This window comes from Archocentrus centrarchus, unplaced genomic scaffold (genome assembly GCF_007364275.1).
Source record: "Archocentrus centrarchus isolate MPI-CPG fArcCen1 unplaced genomic scaffold, fArcCen1 scaffold_52_ctg1, whole genome shotgun sequence".
Taxonomy (NCBI): Eukaryota; Metazoa; Chordata; class Actinopteri; order Cichliformes; family Cichlidae; genus Archocentrus; species Archocentrus centrarchus.
Genome location: NW_022060274.1, coordinates 1,634,265 through 1,658,473, shown reverse-complemented (window position 1 = coordinate 1,658,473; position 24,209 = coordinate 1,634,265). Strand labels below are relative to the sequence as shown.

At 41.1% G+C, this 24,209-nt stretch overlaps 1 protein-coding gene across 4 annotated transcripts in view; it reads right to left on the bottom strand.

Annotated features, from left to right (window-relative positions):
- Positions 1-24,209, bottom strand: part of lmo3 (LIM domain only 3) — a 76,709-nt gene that overhangs the window by 28,665 nt on the left and 23,835 nt on the right. The window lies entirely within an intron of this gene.

Here is a 24,209-nt window from a genome sequence, read left to right as displayed (position 1 = left end):
AGGTTCAACCTATCACAAAACATAAAACTTTTACATTCTTAGCACAGTGAATTATCATGAAGAAGAGTACAACTTCAAAAAGAGCATATTATGTTTGAAAAGCTTTTGCACTACAGCATCCAGAGCCTTCAGAAACTCAGGGTGAATATCATCCATCCCAGGAGCCCTGCCTCCAAGGAGTTGTTTAACTACTTTGGTGACCTCCCCCCCAGTGATGAGTGAGTCATCCCCCTCATTCCAGGTTCTGCTTCCTCTACAGAAGGTGTGTTAGTGGGATGAAGGAGGTCCTCAAAGCATTCCTTCTGCTGGCCGACTATATCCTCAGTTGAAGTCAGCAGCACCACACATGCACTACACACTGCGCGACTAGAGCACCGCTTTCCCCTCTTAAGTTGCCTGATAATTTGCCAAACTCTTTTCAAGGCAGTCTGAAAGTCTTTTTCCATGGCCTCCCTGAACTCCTCCCACACCCATATTTTTGTTTCAGCCACTGCCCGAGCTGCATTCTGCTTGGCCTGCCGATACCCATCAGCTGCTCAGAACAGGCCAACCCAATAGGACTCCTTCTTCAGCTTGATGGCTCCCTTCACCTCCGATGTACACCATCTGGTTTGGGGATTACCACCACAACAGGCACCAACCACTTTGCAGCCGCAGCTGCGTGCAGCAGCCTTAACAATGGAGGTGGCGTGCATCTCAAACAGCCTATGACAACTCAGTCCAGCTTCTGGCCTTCACCTGTGGCTCAACTTTGAAGCCCAGCAGAACTGTTTCTACTGACAGGACGAGGGGCAACTGCAGGCTGCTGTGCTGGTGCTCTAACCAGCTTGCTTTGGGGAGATGGGGCTCATCAGCCAGGGATGGCTGCTCATCTAGGAGAGGGAAACCTCGAGCTATGTGGGAATATGCAATATATGCAATATGTGTTCTATTGCTTTTAATGTTTTTTGACTCTTTTTATTGTTTTTATTGAACAATGTTTTTTTTTTTGTTTTTTTTGTGGACTTCTTATGTATTTTTAACATGACCCTTATTGTTATTGTGTATTATTGTGGAAGCAGCTTGCTCAGTGTACGATGTCAAAGACAAATTTCCCCACGGGGACAATAAAGTATTGCCACATTTACACATTGATTGATTGATTGATTAATTGATTGATTGATTGAGCTGTATGCAACCCAGAAAGTCATCACTGACACCACACTAGACAACATCCCAGACATGCTAGTCATAGAGGAGATAGACTCATCACCTACAATGGAAGAGCTCAGCAAAGTCATCGACTGTCTTGATAGCGGGAAGGCTCGTGGGGGTGATGTGACGGTATCTGGTCAGAAGTCTTAAAGAGTGGGAAACCTGCACTACTCCAAGCTCTGCATGAACTCCCTTGGCCCTGTTGGGCGCAGGGACACATTCCTCAGGACATGTACGATGCTAACATCTTCATCTTGTATAAGAACAAAGGAGACTGAGGTAACGGCAACAACTACAGGGGAACCTCACTCTTTAGCATTGTTGGGAAGGTCTTCGCCCACATTAGCTTGGTGTGTCTGAAGATCCTAACTTCCCGCATCTATCCTGAGTCCTAGTGTCGCTTCTTAGCTGGCTGGTCAACTGTAGACATGATCTTCTCACGGCGCCAGCTGCAAGGTAAATGTCAGAAGCAGCAGATGCCACTCTACTTTGTCTTCATCAATGTGACAGAGGTGTTTGACCTGGTTAGGAGAAGCGGACTCTTCAAACTGCTGCAAGAGATTGGATGGCCCACTCTCCCTAACTCGCATTTGTCATTTTGTTTTTTCATGTGCATAACCACATGCCCTAAGGTGTGAAAGAAGGCATGAGTCACTAAAATCAGTGTTTTTGGGTGAAACCATAGTAGAATAGTGGGTCACAACAAGCTGCACCACAAGCTTTCAGGACCTGGTATTCCCAACATTCTCCCATTCAAGTTTGGCTCATAAGACTACTTTCATATGTCACATATCTTATATGTGCCAGAGGTACAGCAAGGTATCTACTGACTGGAAGGTTGGTTGATCGATTCCTGGCTGCTCCAGTCTGCATGTATCCTCAGGCAAGATACTGAACCCCAAGTTGTTCTCTAATGCATTCATTAGAGTCTGAATGTGTGTGAATGCTAAATAGAAAGCACTTAGGCGAAGTGTTTTTATGAATGGGTGAATTAGGCTTGTTGCATAAAGCACATTGAATACTCAAGTAGAGTAGAAAAGCGCTATATAAAAGTAAATAGTAAATGGACTAGCTCTTATATAGCACTTTTCTACTCTAGCTGAGCTCTCAAAGCACTTATACAACACGTTTGCATTTACCCACTCACACCAGCTCTTCCTTCTACAGCTAAGTGCTTTCTATCTAACATTCATACTCCAACGGCTGCATCAGACAGCAACTCAGGCTTCAGTATCTTGCCCAAGGATACTTTGGCATGCAGACTGGAGCAGCCAGGAATCAAACCACCAACCTTCTGATTAGGAGATGACCTGCCATTTATAATATTATTATACTGTGTTGGAATGGGAACTCTTGAAGCAAGGTTGTGGATGAGCAGTGTGGATGGAGGGAGTGAGACTAACCAGCTTCGGCTAAACCTACACCAGAGCTCTGATTGCTCAGCTGTTCTCTGCCCTACAACTACACCTGCATGGATCCACACTGAGCTGTTAACTATTCATACTGTACTAAGCGGGCTTTGATTAACAAGTGCTCAATCTCTCTTTGTCCTCAAACTCTCTTTATCCCTAATATGTTCCATCCTTTTTCTCAACCCCTTTGTTGCTGGGCATATAGCCAAAGTTGTCTGTCATCTTCTCAGGTAAGCCACATTAATCATGCATATGTGTTGATGCTGCATGCCACAACACATCTGCTGTCACCTAGAATAACTCAGCATCGATAGTTAGAAAGAGTGAAAAGTACTGGTTCATGAAGAAGAGGATTATCTTCTATATAATGCTTAATTTTCCAGAAGTGTGTGTGTGTGTGTGTGTGTGTGTGTGTGTGTGTGTGTGTGTGTGTGTGTGTGTGTGTGTGTGTGTGTGTGTGTGTTTCTGACTACTCTGACTATGAGGGGTGATTGTATACAGGCTGAAAACTGTGGATTGGATGACTCCCTAGCACAGAACCAATGTGTGCCAAAAAGTGAGGGGCTGGGGGTGGGGTCCTTGCTGCATATCACTGTGTGTCAAACAGCAGTGCTGTTATCATACTCTCACATGCCTGCAGAGGCGATGTGGCAGCCAAATATTTAGCTGTGCTGCAGCCAGCAGAGGAACACACCACTGGCTGCAGCCAGACAAGGCATAGAGCCCAGGCTCGCACAGGCGGCGACCACACGGGGTCCTTTATTCACACACAAAATTAAACACGACCAAAGAAACAAACAAAACCATACAGCCACTATTGCTGAAAGCTACAGCTACGATTAAGAGATTAGGAACACCCAGCCCTCTGACAGCATAAAGCCATATAGCCCTATTTGTCACTCTTTAATTAGTGCAAAACCATTGTGTTAAGACCAAGCCAAGATCTTTGAATTTAAAAATATCAATATACATTTTTGGAAAATGTCAAGTCTGTCCTTGCAACAGTGCTTTGGGTACCACTGGGGACATCACGGCTGTGTGGTCAGCATTGTCCTGTGTGTGTGTGTGCGCGTGTATTTTGTTTTTTTAATTTTGCTTCTAGTGACCCCGAATTGGATAAGCAGCTAAGAAAATGGATGGACGGATGAAAGAATATGGTAAATGGACTGGTTCTTTTGTAGCACTTTTCTACTTTGGGTGCTCAAAGCACTTTATACAACATGCCTCATTCACCCATTCATACAAGCACTTCCTTCTAAGCTAAGTGCCTTCTATCCAACATTCACACTCCGACAGCTGCATCAGAGAGAAACTTGGGGTTCAGTATCCTGCACAAGGATACTTTGGTATGCAGATTGAAGCAGCCAGGAATCAAACTGCTAACCTTCTGATTAATAGGTGTCCTGCTCTACCTCCTGGGCCACAGCCACCCTCAAGAAAAAGAAAAAAGGCAACGTCTTGTACAATTGTATTCAGACACTATAAATATTGGTCAGCATCCCTGGTATCACTACACACTGAACTGATATCTACACAGTGGTCCCTCGCTATATCGTGGTTCACTTATTGTGGCGCCACTGAATCGTGGATCTTTTTGAAAAATATTACTAAATCTGTTTCGCGAGTTTTCACTATATTGCGGGATTTTGCAGTATATATGTATTTATATAGCACCCCATAACTATTTTCATCACTCGGACGAAGAGATAAGTTACGCCTACGGCTTTAGTGGAAATAGAAGTTACGGCAGAGGGCGAAGATGCTGCACCACCTTCATTGCCTTCAGTACTGCACAGCTACATAATTCATCATCTTCATCTTTCAAGTTGTAGTATGAGAGTGGGAAAGGTTTATAGGAGTGTGGGAGGGGTTTATAAAGCCTTAAAATATATATAAGAAAATAAATAAATAATAACTACAACGCTGCTACTTCGCAGATTTTCACTTATCACAGGGGTCTCTGGAACGTAACTGTACTTGCTTTTATATTTTTTTGCATTAATGCATAATGTTCATAAATATTCATTTTTGTTTCTATGAAACATTTTCAAGTGTATAACTAAACAAATCTTATTCTTATTTTGCTGTAATGACCTTGTAGCTCTTTTTGTAAAGGAAAAAATATTTAATTAGCACTTTTTGAAAGCTAGTCAAAAAGGTTGTCAGGGGGTGGGATGATGTTGGGGGACTTGGATTCAGAGCCCTGCACCACTAGAAAAAAAAGGCAGAATTTTGAAATACCTAATAATACTCAAAAGGTTATCTTTTAAATGACAGCTATAATTGTCCAAATACTGTCTCCTACTGGCCGTTAATGTTGATGTTTTCTAAGATCTGTAAATCCCAAACTATAACCAAGTAGTTTGAGACACCTAAATAAACTGAAGCAAAGCTGAAATATGGCAGTGGCATTCAGCAAACACTCATGACATTCACACCAAAACACCTACAACATTTAGATGTGAAAAAAAAAAAAAGTAGAGAAAGCTGAGGGAGAAAATCAGGGTTCAGGTCATTAACCACACCTATAGTCAACATGACGTAAAACCTGCTTTTCCTAGCCATTTTAACTGAAGCCTTAGACATTTTAGTTCTTCTGTCTTAAAGAATTTCCCACATAGCAGATTAAAAATAGGCCATACTTAAGACCCAAACCTCTCCTTAATCTGTAAAGCCTCAAGGATCATTGCCTAAGAGGAAAAGGGAGGCGGGTAAGCCATTAATAAATGCATAGAAATGACCTGTGGCACTCCCCATAAATATGGGGCAGCAAAGGTCAAATAGCCTCCAAACTGCACTAGAGTTTAATTAAAAATACAAAGAAGTGCATTTTGAATTTGAATTTTATAGTGAACAGACACATTCACTGTTTAGTGAAAAGGGGAGCTGGGCCCAGCCTCTTTCGACGGGCTCATGTTCTCCTACCCATAAGGCACAGCACCATCTTTCCATCCCTTTGATGTCAATATAGACCATTTATCAGGGCCATAAAGATTAGTCTGGAAGGAGAGAGGTTATCAAATAGTTGGGATGAGAAGTAAAAACCCCATCAGCTACCACTGTGCAACTAAGTTAAATTTAGGGTGAGTCCTATCAGCAGGTAAAGGAGCTGAGACTCTGGCACCTGTGACAAGAGTGGAACACAGTTTCAGACATTTAAATGGCTTGATTTGCCTTATTGAATTCAACCAAATACGAGTCAATATTCATTAGAACAAGGTCTACCAGGTCCATGACTGGGACAGGCACATGATTTACAATTGCACAAGGTAACCGACTCAATGAATTTTTCATTGCTCAGACTGATGTTTGGCACACTCTTGGATAATCCCACAGATGAACTGAGACTGTATCAAGGCAATGCTCAGGAACCTATACGAGATAACAGCCTTGTGGGATTTTAGTAGATACACAAATATGACCCGGAGCTTTAGTTATGGTGACACTTTACTCTCAAAATTGAAGGCCGGTACCTGGGAACACAGATACCAAAAAACAGGCCAAAAAAGGCAGGTTGATAGTCTGACTGCACTTAACCTGCTCTTGATCAGTGAGAGTACATTTCAGTATTTTACTATAGTGAGGAACAGGTTAACAAGATGAGTCTAGCCTTCATCCAGAGTGAATTTGTGTGTCTCAGCTGTCTAACCTGAGACCTTACCTACGAGTCCATCCTCATCAAACAGGAATTACTGTCAGCTACAATAAAGAAATGGTACTAAGCTAGACAAATTAAAAGTGGTAGCATTTACAATAGAATTGAATAGAATGCCTTTATTGTGATTATACAGGGTGTAAAATGAGATTGGAGGGCCACTCCTGTTCAGTGCCATGCAACAGAAAGTCAAACTTTCTAAAATAAAAATATAATAATCTAATATAATCTAAAAATATACAGAAAATAAAACAGTATGTATAAAATATACAGAAAATAAAATGTATAAAAATATATACAGAAAATAAAATGTATTAAAAATACAGAAAACAAGAGAATGTATAAAAATATATACATTGTAAAAAATAAAAAAGGTGTATACATATAATAATGACGATTGTGATTATTGCACTAGTGAATGAATATTGGATATTACCAGATATAGGAGTGACAGACATTGTTCAGTATGAATGATATAATATTGCACAGTTACAGTGGGTGAGTGTGTGAGTTCAGGGTGGTGATTGCTCTGGAGTCTGTTTGTTCTGGATTGATGCTCCTGTATTTATGGAATGATGTAGAAATATAGGATTTTTTAATTAGGATATGTGAATTATGAGTTAGCCCTAAACTAAAACAGAAGAAAATGACATATTCTGAATTCTCATCGTTTTGATTTTAGATAAAGATTTTTTCTCTTTGTTTGAGATTCAGCACCATCGGATCAGTGTTTGTTTAAAGGAGTTTTGGAACAGAAAAAATAGACTGATGTAGGTGGAGGCGAAGATGCATCTGGAAGGCTGAAACTGTGTCAACCCAAGCCTTTCAAATTACATAACACTACCAAGACTATGTGGCTGTAAGAAATCAATAACTGTCCAAAACCAATCGCCTCCACTGTTGAACACTTACAGCAACAGCACACTCAGCTACTACAAGCTGTCTACTAACCACTAAGTGATCATTATTATCATTTCACTCTGCTCACAAGGAACACAAGATTTCTTTTACTCCTAGTATTAACCGAATAGCATGGATCCTAAAATCTTAACACAGGTTAACCTCAAGCACATTCACAGCTGATATAAAATATTTCCAGGCTTTTCCAGTTTGTGACATTTACCCAGTCTTAGCTGCTTATGCTGCCAGATAAACAAAGTGCTCGGTGTCTGAAAGCTATAAGGTCTGTCAGGATGACGACTGTCCACAAATACAAAATATGACTGTGGAGGGACAAAGAATATATGGCATTACTTACTCAATCAGTAACACACTGGTGCAAAATATTAAGATTTTTATTAAAACACACCTATAAACAGATTCTCCCAAAAATGTGGTTTATTAGAATCACTGCACATGAATCCTTGTGATAATGTTGAAATTGAATGAAGGTGAAAAGGAAAAAAAGCTGCAATGAAGAAGAAACTCACACAAGGAATTGCCAAAAAAAAGAGTCCACTAACTGACCTGAGTGTGACCAGTTCAGTGATTACATACATAAATCCTGCTTTCTCCCCATTTTTCATCCTTAGGGGTATTTTTCAAGTTATACAGATATTTAAGGACTTACCAGTGTTGTGTGCAACACATTCAAATGTAAGAAATTTGTTTAAAAACATTACCTTATTCTGTAATGATTTACTTATCAATTCTAAGTTTGTTAATTGTGTTCTCTAAACGTCTACATAAAAGGCAGGCAGAAAAAAAATGCTTCAGGATGTTACTGTGCAGGTGCTACATGTGCTGAGACATAAAAACAACTATCCACTAGAGCTAACACTTGAGCTAACACTGGAGCTAATACTGGTGCTAACGCCGCGTTTCCATTAGTACCTACTCAGCACGGCTCGACTCGGCACGGTTTGTAGGCATTTCCATTGGTACCTGGTACCAGGTACTTTTTCAGTACCCACTCAGCCGGGGTTCCAAGCAATCCGAGGCGATCGGAAAATGTGATGCGGAAGAACAGCATGCCACTGACCGGCACTGGTCGTCACTAGTTGAGTCACAAGAGCGACTCCTTCACCAGAATCGACCGGACCATTTTTAAAACCAGACAGCAAGAAAATGGAGGAATGCAAAGTACCGACTGAATGCCCAGACCGACAGTTTGCAGCAGTAGTTCTGCAACAAGTGAGCCATTTGAAACGCACACACAGCATAATATTTTAACCCTAAACTGCCGGGCGATCGCCGCTGAAGCACCGGTACCTGCCCCTAATAGCCGTGAACAGCTGGTTAACACGGAGAGCTGAGGCGGCTGATCAAAAGAACCTTGAATTACCATAATTATGCGACCATTTGTCCTCTCAGAAAAATTCACACCCAACATAGAGACATTATGGTAACTGTTGCCAGAAGTACGCGAATGGCGGCACTTTTGAAGTACACTGAGTTGATTATGACATGTTTGGTGGTATAGGGTTAATACTTAATGATAACCTTCATCCATTAAAACATTGTACAGGGGACTTACAGATGATGATGTTAGTAAACTGGCCTTAGCTGTGTTAGCTTGCCTCTATCTCATCCACTGTTGTGTTGTGTTTTGAGTCGCATACAAATTACGTCAAGAGACTACTGCCCACACTGCTATATCGACTCCACCCACATTGAGATGGTACTCAATTGCAGTGGAAACAAAACAAGTCCGTGGCGAGTCGTGCTGAGTAGGTACTAATGGAAATGCCATATAATACTGGAGCTAACTGGTGCTAGTAGAGGAGGCCCTGGATCCAGAGTGCTGCTCAAGCCTGTTTGCCTACCAAGCAGACAAAGCTCAGTTTTCATCACATAACAAAGGTAGTTATGAACATGCTTGAAGAAAAGGAAATGTTTTCTGTGCAAAACTAGCTGTTTTTCACAAACTTTGCAGCTGCTTTGTGATGACAGTGAAAAAATGGAGCTTACAAGTAGGACAAGGATTTGTGCTGATGTGTGAATATATGTAAAGTTCAGTGTTATATTATTGACTGGCAATTAGATGACAATATATCACAGGAAATAATAATGTAACAAATAGTAAATTACTTTTTATGAGAACTATAGAAAGCAGTGCATTTGATTTTTCTTAATAATAAGTAGTGAGTGATGCAGTACTTTGTGGTAACAACCCCGCTGCTACTGATTACTGTCTAAGACTTGAGCCACAAACGAACTGTCAGTCCAACTCTGACAAAAGGTGTCAACAAAATCTGAAAAAAGCCGGAATGCACTGTTTGTCATATTTTATATACGAGATCAACAAAGATTTTGGAAGATCTGTTTCTTCTGAATGTCCATGAATTGCAGACCTCTAAGGCCCAACAGTCATTCTTTGTGTGTCCTGTACAGCAGAGCAACGTAACGCAGGGATTTTAAAAAGCTGAATGAGCAGCACTGACACGAGCTGAGACTGACTACTGAAAATGTGGCAGGTACATAAAGTCTGCAATCTGAATTAATCTGAATTAATCTGAATTAATCTTCCAAACTTTTCAAAGTGACTGTAAACACACTGACCTCTTTTTTTTTTTTTTTTTTAAATCACCTCGTGTGTTTTTTCACAGATTTAAGTGGGAACTGATTACTGGCAACTTTGTGAACAGTTTTAAAGTTGTTGTACAGTGGAAGTGCGTTTCCCTCAGTCACTGTTTTAATAAGCTGTATTGTTTAAATGACTAAACTGAAATTTTGTTGGGGTGTTTCACATTTTATTTGCTAGAATGTGAAATGTGTTATACTTCAGTGTAAATTTGAATAATACCAAAAAGTTGCAGTTCATCTTCACCCATTCATGTTTAATCTGCACAGCAGCTCTTAATTTGATTTCATTTAATCAAGGTGGCTGAATTTTGTGGCTTTTTAAGAGGGGGTGAACATTTAGTGTGACAGTATATTATTGAGTTTTCCCAACTGTAAACACTTACTAACAAAAAGCATATCTAAAATTCATGATCTCGTGGTTCATGCTTGTTACAGTTTGTGGAGAAGAGGCTGGTTTTAGCTGTTACTTAATTTTCAGTTCTTCTTAGAGGATACTGCAAAATCAAGTTTGTCATTGATTTCTAATCATGATTTAATCACCAAAATCTGTGCCGGTGTAGGGTTACAGTTAGCCTGAGCCACAGCCCCTCCCTATGGACCAATCAGAAGGTAAGTGAATTGATCCCAGCTCCTCCCATCCATGTGCTGAAATATGCTTGGGCCCTGATTCCTGAGTTGGCCCTGATGCATCCATCTGAGCGTGTGTGTATGAATGTTAGATAAAAGCACTCTATGGATGTGTGTGTGACTGGGTGAATGAGTAGAAAGTGCTTTGAGTGCTCAAACAGAGCAAAAAGGTGCTATATAAGTACCAGTCCATTTAGCTATGCACCAAACAAATCACACACGGGTTTTGGTTTGTGATCGCTTCAGTTATGATCTCCTAATTTTGCTATTTCCACAAAAAACAAAGATATTTGACAGAAATGTTTTTTTTTTATGAAAAACAAACAAAAACTATTACCAATTATTGAATAAGTGTAAATATAACTGAATCAGACAGTCAAACTGAAAGCTGGCTTTGGTTTTCTACATCGCTGAAAAAAATTATGTGTTATATATTTGAAAAAATATTTTTCCTTGAAAAAATTTATTTTTTCAAGGACAGAATCTTTAACCTGTGTTATCATTTGTAACAAATTAAAAAAAATTTACAAATAGGTTAAACAATCAATTGCAGGATCTAATAATAAAAGAGTACATTATGTCTGTGAGATGTGACTGCAGCAGCATGAATGATGAGCGTCTCCTATCGCTGACACTGTGGGAGTAATTACTGAACCAGCCACATTTTAGTCCCTTTTTAAATCCCCAAAACAAGCAGGAGAAAGGTATGCAGCAATTTTAATACTTTAAACTGAGGCATGAGAAGATAAAGCTATACTGCTGCATGGGAGGATTAGCCCGTTCTGTTCCTTAGCATAGAGGAGATTAAATCATACTGTTGACCATTACATGAATCTCGACCCCACCAAAACCACTTTCATTTGGAGAGGCTGCAAGTGTGAACTGCTGCACAGAGCTGAGGATGGTAAAACTGGAGTTGTCATAAATAATAATTGAGTAAGGCTGATACAATATTTCAGTATCAAGCATTTAAAGCATTTTGAGAGTGAACATTACTGCTCCTTTAAATAGGGAGTTGTCCTGTATTTATTCTTTGAGGCAACACTTTAAATTTGACTCATATTCACTATATTTTTGCCAGAACTGCCGAATTGTGCTGTACAGCTATAAAAAAAAAGCACCATGATTTCCACTAAGCAGAGATATGCCATAATTTGACTGGTGATTAGCATCTCTCCCATTTTTGTCTCTGCTCCTCCCAGTGGCTCTGTATTCAGCAGCCATTTAAATTTAATGCTGCCATCAGAAGTTAACGACAATGCAGGAGAGCAGAGAACAGACAGAGAGAAAGGGCAATGAAAGTTATAGCCCCAACCTATTCATATTCTAATACCTTCAGCTCAGTGGTAAAGGTATGCTTAAAAGCGCCAGGTGGTGACATCTTAATTTTTCACAGTCAAATAATGTGACTGTGTGGCTCTCCCCTTTTTCCCACATGCATTATTCTTGTTTTAAACTCTCTTCAGTCTCTTCAGGGGGAGGGGGATATTGTTTTACAACACACCCAGCTGCGGCCTACTTGCCTTGCCCCAGGTTCTTTTCAAGGAGTTGTCTTTGGTGACCTCTCTCTCTGGCAGTTATTAATAATAACACGTGCAAGGGAATAGTTCACCTTGTAGTACTGAGGCTGCTTCACCGCTGCATGTATGTCTAGCCTCGTACAAAGACGTCTCCAGGGAGTTTGAGGTGGAGGAGAAGATTTGGTGGGTGACTGCGAGTTTGTGTGGAGGGAGGGAAGGGGGACTGAGGGTTGGCAAGATGGGAACCCAGCGGGAGAAACACACAAAAGACATCAAAGGTTCCCCTTGTATGTAATTAGAATCAGGTTATCATCTATGACCCCTCTAAAGTGATGGAGAACCTGATTAGCAGCCAAGAGGACTGAGACATAAGAGGGAAAGGGGTGTGTATGTGCATGTCTGACAAAGTTGAAGAAAAAAAAGACAAAGTGGCAAGGCTGTCAGACAGAGTACTGCATTCTCCACCTAAAAGTCCCATTAAAAGCTTGAGCAGGAGAGTCCCTTTGTGCATACTGAGTGCTCTATTGTAATAACAAGCAGCAGACACAGGATTCAATCTGAGACCTGAATGAACCAACACATTCCAGGCAAAATCTCCCTCTCAAGTGCTCAAGGGATTCAGTAAAATTGAAGGCTGCTTCTGTGGGAGGCCGAAAAAATATATTCTATCCAAAGAAAATACGCTGAGTTGAAGAAGATCACTGCACACCACCTTAAATACATTAGATTATTTTTGTAATGCTTTGTGGCATTAAATGTATCTTGATAAATGACAATAACGGAAAATACCCCCCCCCCCCCCCCCAAAAAAAAAAAAAACAATCAAAAAGAAAAGAAAAAAGATGTTGCTAGGTGGAGTCAATCATTTACATCTGCAAAAAAAACATTTATTTCCACCGATGTTTTCAGTTCAATTCAGTTTTATTATTCTGCAGAACCAGGATCAGGGAGGGGCAGCCATCTGCTGCGACCATTTGAGGATGAGGGGAGACAGGAAAGATGATATGATGTGGAAGAGAGCTAGAACTACTGGGACATGTTGTGTCACATGTTCTGGCAGGGAAGGAGCCTGCGCTGGAGTGTGAGGTTGAGAGACATTGGTTAGTTATAGTCAGGGTCACCTCAACTCATGGCTTTAGCTCTGGAATCAGTCCCCTGGAGAAGGGCTGGACTCTGTTCCAATGTGGAGTTGCCTTTGGTGGGAGGGACTTGCCCCTACATTGGAATGAGAGGGTTGCTGTGCTTTTGGGTGAGGGAACAAGTCCTAACTGTCATCTGCACTTATGTGCAAAACGCCAGTTCAGAGGACCCAGACTTGTTGGAGTTGCTGGGTGGGATGCTGTGGAGTGCCCCACCTGGTGACTCCACTGCCCTACTGAACCTAACCCAAGTGGTGTACTGTTATTGGACTTCTGTGTTAACCATAGTTTGTCCATGACTAATACCATGTTGTCAAAAAAGAAAAATCACAACCCGGTGGTGAGTTGGACCAGGCGGCGGGGGAAGATGCTGGACAGGCCTGCCCAAACATATAGTAAGGGTGTGGTGGTCTACAAGATCTTCAGTTCTCACCTACAGTAGTACTTCCACAGTACTTCCCCCTTTAAGGCAGCTGCATGGAGCTGTGGCTGCAACGTGGTTGGCACTTGTCGAGGCAGTAAATCTCCAAACCTGGTGGACACAGGAGACGGAGGAGGAATCCTATCGGGGTGTTAGCCTCTGAGACTTCAGCGCAGCTGAAAGGGACTGGCAGGCCAAGCGGAGTGCGCCTTTGGCAATAGCTGAGGCAGAAACTCAGGAGGAGCTCGGTGAGGCTGTGGAACAAGATTTTTGTTCAGCCTTGAAGTTATTCTGGCAAATCATCAGGCAACTCAGAAGGGGAAAGCAATGCTCTACTCACATAGTGTGTAGTGCAGATGTGGCGCTGCTGAGGATACAAGTGAGGATATAATCCGGTGGTGGAAGGAATTCGTCAAGGATCTTCTCGACATGCCTCCGTGACCACAAAATGTCAAAAAGTAAAGATTTATGAAGTACCTCTATGTCAGCACAAACACACAATATACAAAAATAATTTCTAAAAGACTGGGTCACTGTAGCTGACTCCAGTAAAAGTGAAGCACACTGTCTATGCTCTATCTATGCTCTCTCGCTGCATAATGAGTCAAGATTATGTTAATCCTATGAAGAATGTGAAACTTTAGGTTTCAGTCAGCTGTGCAGGTGGAGGATAGGTAAGCAGTAATAGATGACTGATTACATTCTCAGACCCTAAACAGCAGCTAGAGTTGCCAAAGAAAACTAAGCTCGGTGTCATTGACCAGCAGTCTGGCTGCAGGTGTCCTTGTGCCCTTCAGTGTTGAACATCTGTGCTAGTCATTAGAAAAAGAGGAGCTGGCCTAAATCTTTCAGACTGCAGAGAATCAGGAAAAAAGCACTGATGACAAACTACTCACAGCTTCTTGCAAATCTCCCAGGAGCACAGCTATTGTGAAGCCAGGGGGATGTTGTGCAGTGGTTCCTCTAAAATCACAGGCTTTCAGCTCTGTGGGGCTGCATGCTATCGACTGCTGCCTTAATAATGACTAACTGGGAGTCCTGTCTGCTCTCTCAAATGAGGTCATGTTTAATTTAAGGATAACAAAGCTTGATATTCTCCCTGAATGGCCATTATTCAATTCAATATTTTTTTTTTTATTATACCAGTGCCAGCACCAGTAAACACCAATATCAAATCACTATTCACCAACCAGTCACAAAGGGTTAAACAGGAAAAGGTGGCACCACTACTTCTTGTTCTGGGGGCTTGTTTGCAGCCTAGGCATTTTGCAATCTCTGAGTTGATGTCTTTTGTGAAGCAAAGTGTTCTCAGGTCAGATGGGAGGTCATCTGTCCTAATGGCTCAGTCACACTGGGATTAAAAACAGGACAGCAACCTCGTAGTGACCAGGAAAAATCAGTGGTTGATTGCATTGAATTTTGACAGATTGCAAATCACTGGTGCAACAACTTTCAATTGCAAGGTGCCCGCACAGGTCCTCTGCAGCACAAACTGAGGAAAAGATGCATCCAAGTGGGCAGAAGTGTTTCACTTTGAGCAGAAAGTGTGTGCTTATGTTGAAGCTTTTTCTTGAGGTGTTTTGGAGAAAAAATCAAACCAAAAGAACTTGAGTTCTGTCAGGGCAAAGTGTTACACAAATCAAATTTACACAAGATGCCACATGCTATTGGTGTCCACCAATAGCAGCTACATATTACATTTAGTAGATTCTAATTTTTTGGGAGGATTAAACAAGTGTGAATGCAAAGTGGTGTCAGAGGAGAATGCAGCTAGGCAGCATCGGTTGGTAGTCTGGAAATCAAGAAGCGAGTGAAGGCAGAGGCAAGGATTAAACAGTGGAAGCTGAAGAAGGAAGACTGTTGCACAGAGTTCAGGGAGGAGTTGATAGAGGTTCTGGGTAGTAGGAAAGAATTACCAGGTGACTGTGAAAGTGCAGCTGAGGTGTTGAGGGAAACTGCCAAGAAGGTGTTTGGTATATCCTCTGAACACAGAAAAGAGGATAATGAGACTTGGTGCAAAGAAAAAGTGGGATAGTCAAGATATGAAGAAAGTAGACAGGAGCACTGGGAGGCTAGATGTACAGCAGAGAGAGGCAGCAAAGGGAAATACTTATAGTGAGTTGTATGTGAGGCTGGACACTGGAAGGAGAAGAGGACTTGTATCAACTGGCTGGACAGAGAGCTGAAAGGATGAGCTCATGGATGTAGAAAATGAGAGAGAGGAGAACTGATGGAGGACAGCTAGTGAATCAGGAAGTGCGGAGGATTAGTAAGGAGGAAGCGAGGGCAGCTATGAAGAGGATGAAGAGTGGAAGGCAGTTGGTCCAGATGACATATGTGTGGAAGTATGAAGATGTTTAGGAGAGAGGACAGTGGACTTTTTAACCAGACTAACTGTGGAGTGAAAGGATGCCTGAGAAATGGAGAAGTGTGTTGGTACACAATGATGTGCAGAGATAAAGCTGAACAACCACACCATGAAGATATGGGAAAGAGTTGCTAGTTTAAGAAGAAAGGTGATGATCAGTGAGCAGCAGTATGGCTTCATGTTGAGAAAGAGCACTACAGATGTGCCGTTAGCTTTGAGAGTGTTGATGGAGAAGTTAGAGAAGGTCAGAAGGAGCTGCACTGTGTCTTTGTGGAGGTAGAGAAAGCAGATGAGAGGGCACCAAGAGAGGAACTGTGGTTTGAGGAAGTCAGGAGTGAAGCAGGTGCAGGACATGTATGAGGACAGTGAGACAGCAGTGAGGTGTGTGGTAGGAGTGACAGAGGAGTTACATCAGGGATCGGCTCTGAGCACCTTCTTGTTTGCGACGGTGATTTTGAGAAAGAGCACTACAGGCTTACAGTCATGGCCGAAAATGTTGGAACAACACACACAAAGGAAATGAACATGTGCACAACAAAACGTGTGATTGCAATCATTTTCTGGAAAATTTTCAGGGGTGCCAACTTTTGACTGTATGTTTATACTCCACTCTGCATTTAATCATTAATTATTATTAATCTCTGGCTTTCCCCCCTCACAGCAGAAGACTGCCCCTCCCTGAGCCTGGTTCTGCTGCAGGTTTCTTCCTGTTAAAAGGGAGTTTTTCCTTCCCACTGTCACCAAGTGCTGCTCACAGGGGGTCGTTTTGATTTTCTCTGTATTATTGTAGGGTCTTTACCTTTTGATATAAAGTGCCTTGAGGCGCCTGTTGTGATTTGGGGCTATATAAATAAAAGTGAACTGAATTAGAAGCATTGTTTGCTTTGAGTGGGGACTCTGTGGACTGTGATCTTTGTAGATGACACTGTGATCTGTCGTGACAGGTGGTGGGGGTGTTCACTGTAGAGAAGAACGGGGAGTGTGACCTTCAACTATTCCTGTGAATCTACTATTCATTAAAAAAAAAAAAACATATTCTTCCTGTTTGTGACTGAACTGCTTGTTATTATAAATATATGAAATGTATTGAAATGGAAATGTATATCAGTGAGATTTAAAATGATACATGGATTTTTGATAGCCTTTTCTGTTCATTCTCTGCCAGTCCCCGGAGATAAAGCTTGACCTGATGTCACAGTCACGCCTGACGCTGATATGCAAACTGACAATGCATCAGAAGACTGGTGTGAAATTAAAAAATGACACATTTTTCATTTACATTTACACACAGGGTTATACACAGTAAATGTGGATTAAAAATTTGATCTCAAGGAGGGAAAAAATATAAATTATTACACTGAACCATCCTCTACATGTTGGTTATCTCTCACTGATAGCCAGCTTTTCAAAACATTAATAAATCCAGCAATGTTGATGGCACTGCGCGTTTGCTTGCATTTACAATCTTAGTAAAACCAGTGTAGAGGAAAATTGAAGTTGGATTAAAAAATGAATGAATAGATAGATAAATAAATAAGTGTTCTCCTGGTGATGTCTTTAAATGGATGCCTGGAATTTACAGTTTTCCATTAACAGATGCCCAACAGCCTTTTCACGCCTGCATCCAGCCTTGGAGTCAGTGCTAATGTGTGTGGTAGCACTCAGCAGGCCGCTGTGCCGCAGTCTTCATTTTCTCAGCATTTTTTACCTTAAATGTGTCAGTCTGTCTGCTCTCCTCCCTCCTCTGGGCTTTCAACATTATCCCTCTGTACTGTGAAAATCACACATCAGCATAAACAGTGTTGTTGTGCTATTACCACTATCATCTGTGTAAGCTTTGGTTTCAAAGGGATCATTTGTTGATAAAATATTCTTGCTGTATTTCTGCACATTCAGAGAGCGAAGCACAAATCGAGCTCTAGGAGATAATACCGGTAATTATGTTTGCTTTATGAAGGAATACCTTTATGTCACACACACACACACACACACACACACACACACACACACACACACACACACACACACACACACACAGATTCCTGTATGTAAATGATTTTTGATCATACAGGGACTGTTGAAGGTTTACGTCTTTTCTTGCTGTATTGTTGTTTTTAGTTTTTGGTGCAGGTGCTGGTGGAGGATTATTATTTCTCTGCTGTTGGGATTATATCGCTCTTGGTTTCAGACCCCTGAAGAATTCTATTAACCCTGGTTATGTCAGGCCTAATAACATGCCACCCTGCTAAACAGAATGTGATTCACTTGGAGAAGGATGTGGGGTGGATAATTTACTTTATAGCCAGTGGAATATAAAAAAAAATCATCTTAATCTGAAATCTTTCTTATGTTTCTCTCATGTTGCTAACCTGGCCTGACAGACTGAGATAAATATAAGTAGAAATAAAATATTGGGGTTGCTGCTGACCGTGTGTGTGTGTGTGTGAGAGAGAGAAATTGTTTTGCTTTGTGATATTGCAGCCATTGATTGCCTCAGTGATGGACACTGGCTTTCTTTGTTGCTCTGCAGATCAGATGTGGAGTGCTGCGGTTTGCTATATTTGCCATTCATTAGTGAGCAGTGAGGAGATGTCAGGGAGCATTCTCAGGCAGGCCACTCACATGATACTAAGCATCAAATCAATTCAGTCACCTTGAACTTTGAAGATGAAAGAATAACATGTTGAAATTGGTCTCCCTCTTAGCCTTCATGCTGCTACAGTATGGATTGGTGCGGATCAAAATACATTCACATCAAGTGATCCAGTCAAAGAATTTACAGATTTGTTCTGAAACAGAAAACAGGTCTGACACGCAGTCTGAAGTGTAAATATATTTACATGAGATTTCACAACACAAATATCCAGCGTTCTATGTCGAGTGCCAGTTTCAAGTGCTTCCTAATAATCATGCTTTAAACTGGTGTGACGTTTAAAAATGAAGAAATTAGGTGTCACAATGAATGTTCTTCCACCTGCTCTGCAGTGACCCCATGTGTTCCCAACATTCCTCATCATGGATCTTTTCTTGGAAAAGAGAAAGATGAAGACGGGGCTCCAAGCGCAGAATCTAAAACCCTATTTCTTTCCCTGGTGTACATGAGATCCGGGTTCTTAGCAGAGGACTCCATTTTCTTCCTGTGGTTCCTAAGCCACACTTATTAAATCCCTTAAATACTGTACTTGATGAACCCAGGACCCCCTGTGTGGAGTTTGCATGTTCTCCCCGTGTCTGTGTGGGAACCACTCACATACATGCAGTGAGCGCAATTTAGCATTCAGAGTTTAGCTCAAGGAATCCTCAAGAAGCCGACAAGAGGGAACCACGTACCGACAATAAGACATGTTTTCAATGTGAAACAGTAAAAGGCGTAGGCGGGAAACATACTTTACTTACTAATGGAAGTGCCTGAAATAGTGTTGAACAGCACCTGACTGCACACTCAGTGGGTGTGAGTTTGCTAGCTGTGGGATTATCATCCTGTGATGCAGTGCTGAGCTGTTGCAGCAGCTCCTGTGTTTATTCTTAGTCACAAACTCAGTTATTTTTAATAACTAACAAATGTATTACCTTGTACACCCTTGGTGATTTTTTTCAGCCAATGGAGAGCTGCATTGTTTACACTGGGGAACAACTGACGGCATTAAGTACATCAGTGTTACTGAATCGAACAAGACCTGTTATCCAGCTACGGAAAAAACAACGGGGCTACAGAGCCGGAGCTACTAAGCCAACAGCAAAAAGGAGGAACTATAAAGCCTCCGTTCGAGTGATCATCCTGGGGAAAGACCAAGAGAGAATAGCCTGAGTGCAGTGTGTGTTTCACAGAAATGAAGCTGCACTCACCACAGCGTGCCAGTACCTGACCTCAGAGTGTTTGGGGCAGATAAAGGTGGAGGGATTGTACTGTTGGTGAGAGAAAAGTGGTGCCATCCTGAACTTGTTACTGCGAAGGAGCACTTCTGGGTCCGGACGCTGAACTGAGATCTGCTGGAATGCACACAAACTGCTGAGGAAACTCTGTTATTGTTTCTGCTCTTACGTTCACAGGCAGCATGTGACACCATTTTATCACTCTAACGGTGACGACACCGTCAGAAACAACGGAGCACTAATAAAACCACGATTACACACAACAGACAACCATCAGACTGCTGCACAGCACGGAAAACTACAAGCAGTTAAAACAAGACAATTCATTTAAGGATATTCATTAATAATCCACCCATCCATCTCCTTCTACTTATCCTTTTCAGGGTCGGGGGGGCCCATCCCCTGTCATAGGGTGTGAGGCGGGGTACACCTGTGCAGGTCGTCAGCCTGTCACAGACAGACAACCACTAACTGCATGTCTTTGGACAGTGGGAGGAAACCCACACAGACACGGGGAGAACAAGCAAACGGCACACAGAAAGGCCTCGGCCATTAATAATAATAATAATAAATTATTATTATTATTATTATTAGCAGTAGCAGTAGTAGTAGTAATAGTAGTAGTAGTACTAGTAGTAGTAATAGTAGTAGTAGTAATATAATATAATAGTAATAACATACAAATAATTAAAAAATGAAATAAAATGATAATAATGAAAACAATAGTCTCCTGCTGGGACCTGAACTCTCGATGAGCTGATCTGAGGTCCAAAGTTTGGAGCCATAACTGAGAGTGCCTGGTTGGGTATATGAGCCATTTGTGAATTTGTAAATACTAAAAGCTGCTGATCAATGGACCTGAGCGAGCAGCATGGGATATAATATTAATGTACATTCTAGTCCACAATCACAACACAATCTAGTCCTGCTGACACCCTGGTCACATCTGACTGGCTGCATCACAGAATTTATCAGTTTCTGTGAACACACCAGCTTACTGTCCATGTTGCTTTGTGAAAAACAAGCCCCAGATCACAAGTGAGCTGAAAGAACTGCTCCATAAAAAAGAAGGAGGGGAGAACTGAGGAGGCTGAAGCTGGGGAAATGCAAGCCGTCCGAAAGGTGGAGGCCAACCTCCAGCAGAACAGCACCAGGGATGTGTGGAGTGAAGTGAAGAAAATCATCAGGTTTGAGGTGAGAGCAAATGACAGTTTCTTCAGTTTCTTAGTTCACATGATCAGCTTCAGACAGAAGGACTGCTACAATGTCTATGAGACAGGCTGCTGATGTGGAGGAGTACATGTACCTGTGTGCCCACATCAACAAGTCCTGTGCTTCCTAGAATTACCCCCTCTTCAGTTAAGATTAGACTTAAAACTTTTTGATAGTTAGGGCTGGATCATGTGACCCTGAAATGTTATGCTGCTGAGGAACTCCCTGTGATTCACTGATCGCTGCATCTTATTAAATGCTATTTCTTCTCTGCTGTACTTGGTGTTTTGTCCTGTGCTCTCCTCTGTCACATGGCTGCCCCTCCCTGAGCCCGCTTCTGCCTGACCTTTCTTTTTTAAACTGGAGTTTTTCCTCCCACCATCACCCATTACTTGCTCACAGGGATCACCTGATCTAACACTGTAGGATCATTACCGTGATATACATGTAAAGCACCTTGAGGAACTGTTCTGATTTGGCCCTATATAAATAAACCTGAACTGAAGACCAACACAGAAACAGTGTTCATAAATGGGCTGAGCAGGCTCCATTTCTTGACCTGCGATCCTTCAGTGTGTACAAGATCTCAGCACCCTGGGAATATTAGAATGCTTCATGCATTCATTTCTAGTAGACTCTTCTCCAAGGTTATTGCCTAAAACAGATAATGAGCACATCACTCCAGTTTTAGCAGGACTGCATGGGCTTGATTATAAAATACTTTTAGTTATACATACATTTTTAATGGTCCCGGACCAGCTTAAAGTTCTGACACACTCAGTTTAAGTCTTGGAAGAGAGAAAAAATTAGGAACCATCAACCTCAAAATATTAGGGAAGTAAATTCTAATTTCATGAAACTAAAAAACAAACGCTTAAAATCTGGCACTTAATTAGTGTTTCGATTAATAATAATTAATAATAATTAATAACAATAATAACTGAATTTCATTTGAGAGAACAATGGTGCTTTCACACTGCCCACTGTACAGCCAGAGCAGGTGAATATTTTCTTCATCAACATCATATCAGCCTTCTGCTTCTACGGTTTCCAGATCCATGTGGCCCCCCCGTGTTTTACAGGATTTTATGAATGTTACACACACATGCACGCACACGCACATACAGCACAAAAAAATTGTGTTTGTTTAATAATTTCTTTATTGTAATGATGCTTTTGACAAATGGAGCCACATCTGTGAGGAGACTGCATCTGTGGGCGGAGCAGCAGAGCTGAGTGTGTGCGCTGCGCCCATGAAAACACGCACAGATCTTCTCTGTCAGAGCCAAACGGCCGATTCTGCTGCTGAATCTTGTTTGGTGCCGTTTATTGGAGTGAATGCAGATGAACCATAGGACCATCCTACTTTGTTATTAATAAATATTTCTGATGTTATAAAATGATTACTGCAGCACAGTGCACTGCAGTCCCTTTTCTACAAACATCACTAACATGTGGCTTTAAGGGACAGGGTAATGATTCATTCTCAGGGCCAAAAACTTATTTACAGACACCAGTACTGGGCACAACACCCCCAACACGATGACTTCTCCCCTTTTCTGGTGTGATGCTATGATGTGGTGAAGTTGAGGCCTTCCTCAGTAACTCCTGAGACACCTTGTCATCTCCATTCAGTGCTCACACATCGTTCAGTCCACTTTGAGTTTGAAGAGAAAGAAATAAAGAAGCAACTATGCTAACACTGTCAGCAGCCTCCCTGCATCTTTCTACAGTAACAACAGCATTAAACATCACACTGAAACACAAACACACTTCACTTTAGTGCTCTGGTGTGATGTAAAAGCAACATGATGTAAATTACAAACTTTTATCGTCTAATTCTCCTCAGAAATCAGGTTCTGAAATCAGAGCGTTTCACAAACTGAACAAAGTTTGCATGTGGCAGCTCACCATAACAACAAACTGATTTATCATGTAAATAATCAGCAGCTCTTTTCCTGACAGCAGGCCTCAGGATGAGCTCAGCAACACTGTGAAAGGATTCACATATCATCATTATGCTAATACGCTCCAAAACGTTCTCATATCTGTCAGTGTCAACACACATTTGTTGTCTGTAAAGCCAGAGGTTGTGTGGATTGATTCATATTTTAATAATAATAATAATAATAATAATAACAACAACAACAAGTACTAATTTATATGTTTTTTTAAATGGAAATAATTCATATTTAATTTATCAAAATACAGAAGAGTTTCCTATGAGTGCAAAGAATTCAGTTTTGCAGCAGGGTGGACGTTTAAGAAACATGTTGCTGATATTTACTGCATTATAAAAGATGAAAAACTAATTTATTTTAACAAATAACATGTTTAGTATCTAAAAGCCTGTCAATAAAATTAAAGAGTCATCTGTTCCCATTTTTATTCCTAATAACAGAAGTACCGACTAGTTTATTTTTAGATCACAGACTATAGGTTTGATCAATTTTACTTATTAAATCTATAAATATAAATTACTGTCTGCTAAGTGATAATTGCCCTGATAAATTGTAATACAGGACCACAAAAATACTGTAAAAATCAAAACAAGTTTCCACTTCTATTTCTGCATTTAAAAGGTGCAAAAACACACGTATTCCCGTGAGCATGCAGAGCACATGAGACTGGTGTCCTGACCAATACATGAAATCATACAAAAAGAGAACATTAATTATTTAGTCCTAATTAAGGTTCAGGTGATGATTTATGTCCCGTTTCGGTCCTTTGTGGCATCACTGCAGTTACGGAGCGCGCTGGGGTTAAACGTACAGTTTGTATTTATCTGCGCAGAGACAACGAGAATTTCTGAAAGCATAATAAATGAAAATAATTTATTCACAGAGCTGTTTTTCTGCTTTTTCCTAACAACACGTTTCGTGTCGCTCTTGCCGTCCCAGTACGATGGCCCACTCTGTAACACAGGGCACAGCTGATGTGTTACTGCTAATGTGGATTCAAAAGTCTTTTTATGATGCTGTGATGCTTCTACATTGAAAGTGAAGTAAAAGCTGTTCATGAGTCAATGTTTCCTGTTGCACTTTAATTCTTTTTGCCTTTATTAATTATGATGCTCATAATATTGGATTATAAAACACAAACTTAGGTCCTGCATGTAAATAATGAATTATAAATCTCATCAGACTGACCTGATTATTCTGATACAAAGAACCTGAAAGCTACTAGAAACACAAAACTGGATCCCGCTCCTATCACACTTCCAAATGCTCGCTTAGAAAATTATCTATCAGACATCACATCAA